This window comes from Branchiostoma floridae, chromosome 18, assembly GCF_000003815.2.
Source record: "Branchiostoma floridae strain S238N-H82 chromosome 18, Bfl_VNyyK, whole genome shotgun sequence".
In the NCBI taxonomy this organism is placed as follows: Eukaryota; Metazoa; Chordata; class Leptocardii; order Amphioxiformes; family Branchiostomatidae; genus Branchiostoma; species Branchiostoma floridae.
Genome location: NC_049996.1, coordinates 11,320,691 through 11,323,687, shown reverse-complemented (window position 1 = coordinate 11,323,687; position 2,997 = coordinate 11,320,691). Strand labels below are relative to the sequence as shown.

The window sequence follows — 2,997 nt, the reverse complement described above, 5'->3', positions numbered from 1 at the left end:
CATGAATATAATCAAGGAGCTTTTATACTAATACGTAGCCATGCCAAAAGGTACTGCAGCCCTGCATTACATTAGATTTGTGCAGACTGGCTTTGCTTAACGCTAAAATCTGCAGGTGCCAATTATGGTCCACCTATAGCTATAGCTAGAAAGCACTAATTATGCTCTATGATAAATTTGAGCAGTCTAAATTGCTACACAATGGCTGATCACGCACTAAGAAGAAGTGTGCCTTGTTGCCTGACGCCTAAACCCATGCTCCTCTTCAGGCAGGATTTAACCATATCAGACACATCAATTCTGTCTGTCAAGATAACATACCGTTATTTTGTTATTATCATCTATGAACAAGATTCTGTCAAATGACCAACAGCTAAGGAAGTCAATGCAATTCAATGCTCGTCTTCTACCAATACAACCCACCAATAAACAAAAGCCGGCCAACCTACCTCTCTCACAGAACCAGAGATGTTGTTGTCTCCTTCCTTGGGCTGCCTCACATATCTGTTAAAAATGTCTGAGATTTTGTAAAAAAAACCAGGAAAATACAAGCTTGTTGTTGCGATGCCCCAATTCTTCACATTCCAAACAGTCTAGTTCTACATATGCTACTGTGTGCAGCTTTCACAATATATACCCACTGGATCATCTGATTTCATGCATTTTTTGGGGTTGGTTTTCATTGAGATTAGTTTGATGTGTATATTAACATCTAGAGTAAGAAAACAAGCAGCCTCTTAAGCCTGCAGAGCCAACCTTTGATGTTTCCATCCATAGCTATGGAACTATAGGCTTATTGGTATTAACCTCACTCGGTTCAGGCCTTCAGTGTAAGATAGCACATGTGCACACACACACACAGTCACACACATGCAATGAGATACTACAATATTGGATCCAAGCAAAGATATCAGATACTAAGTTAGATCATGCCAGAGTAGTCGCTGAAGTGTCATGATATATAACAATTTGTAACATGTTACTACAGGTTACCTGCAGGTAGTGCATATTATTGTACCAGTAATTATAACGTACAGAAAACCTTCCTTGGTCAGCCTCACCTATCTGTTCAAGATGTCTGGGGTTTTGTTTAAAAATACAGGAAAATACGAGCTAGCATGTACTTGTTGTTGCGATGCCCCAGTTTTTCACTCCTGAACGTCAGTCCAGTTCTACATATGCTACTGTGTGCAGTTTTCACAATATATGCCCACTGGATCACCTGATTTCATGCATTTTTTGGGGTTGTTTTTCATTGAGATTAGTTTGATGTGTATATTAACATCTAAGAGTAAGAGAGCAAGCAGCCTCTTAAGCCTGCAGAGCCAACCTTTGATGTTTCCATCCATAGCTAACCTCACCCGGTTCAGGCCTTCAGTGCCTTCAGTGTAAGATGGTCTAAGATACCATCATACCAAGCACCTGATTTCAGTGTAGAGGAAAACTTCATCTGCATGAATATAATCAAGGAGCTTTTATACTAATACGTAGCCATGCCAAAAGGTACTGCAGCCCTGCATTACATTAGATTTGTGCAGACTGGCTTTGCTTAACGCTAAAATCTGCAGGTGCCAATTATGGTCCGCCTATAGCTATAGCTAGAAAGCACTAATTATGCTCTATGATAAATTTGAGCAGTCTAAATTGCTACACAATGGCTGATCACGCACTAAGAAGAAGTGTGCCTTGTTGCCTGACGCCTAAACCCATGCTCCTCTTCAGGCAGGATTTAACCATATCAGACACATCAATTCTGTCTGTCAAGATAACATACCGTTATTTTGTTATTATCATCTATGAACAAGATTCTGTCAAATGACCAACAGCTAAGGAAGTCAATGCAATTCAATGCTCGTCTTCTACCAATACAACCCACCAATAAACAAAAGCCGGCCAACCTACCTCTCTCACAGAACCAGAGATGTTGTTGTCTCCTTCCTTGGGCTGCCTCACATATCTGTTAAAAATGTCTGAGATTTTGTAAAAAAAACCAGGAAAATACAAGCTTGTTGTTGCGATGCCCCAATTCTTCACATTCCAAACAGTCTAGTTCTACATATGCTACTGTGTGCAGCTTTCACAATATATACCCACTGGATCATCTGATTTCATGCATTTTTTGGGGTTGGTTTTCATTGAGATTAGTTTGATGTGTATATTAACATCTAGAGTAAGAAAACAAGCAGCCTCTTAAGCCTGCAGAGCCAACCTTTGATGTTTCCATCCATAGCTATGGAACTATAGGCTTATTGGTATTAACCTCACTCGGTTCAGGCCTTCAGTGTAAGATAGCACATGTGCACACACACACACAGTCACACACATGCAATGAGATACTACAATATTGGATCCAAGCAAAGATATCAGATACTAAGTTAGATCATGCCAGAGTAGTCGCTGAAGTGTCATGATATATAACAATTTGTAACATGTTACTACAGGTTACCTGCAGGTAGTGCATATTATTGTACCAGTAATTATAACGTACAGAAAACCTTCCTTGGTCAGCCTCACCTATCTGTTCAAGATGTCTGGGGTTTTGTTTAAAAATACAGGAAAATACGAGCTAGCATGTACTTGTTGTTGCGATGCCCCAGTTTTTCACTCCTGAACGTCAGTCCAGTTCTACATATGCTACTGTGTGCAGTTTTCACAATATATGCCCACTGGATCACCTGATTTCATGCATTTTTTGGGGTTGTTCTTCATTGAGATTAGTTTGATGTGTATATTAACATCTAAGAGTAAGAGAGTAAGCAGCCTCTTAAGCCTGCAGAGCCAACCTTTGATGTTTCCATCCATAGCTAACCTCACCCGGTTCAGGCCTTCAGTGCCTTCAGTGTAAGATGGTCTAAGATACCATCATACCAAGCACCTGATTTCAGTGTAGAGGAAAACTTCATCTGCATGAATATAATCAAGGAGCTTTTATACTAATACGTAGCCATGCCAAAAGGTACTGCAGCCCTGCATTACATTAGATTTGTGCAGACTGCT

At 40.1% G+C, this 2,997-nt stretch overlaps 1 long non-coding RNA gene across 1 annotated transcript in view; it reads right to left on the bottom strand.

The window, feature by feature from the left end:
- The window catches only part of LOC118405664, a 6,387-nt gene extending 3,693 nt beyond the window's left edge, over nt 1–2,694 (bottom strand). The window contains exons 1-2 of the long non-coding RNA XR_004829927.1: nt 1,903–2,694; nt 450–1,450 (exon numbers count right to left, since the gene is read on the bottom strand). This is a non-coding gene — a long non-coding RNA (uncharacterized LOC118405664). The remainder of the gene's footprint in view (nt 1–449; nt 1,451–1,902) is intronic.
- Between the last annotated feature and the right edge of the window lie 303 nt (nt 2,695–2,997).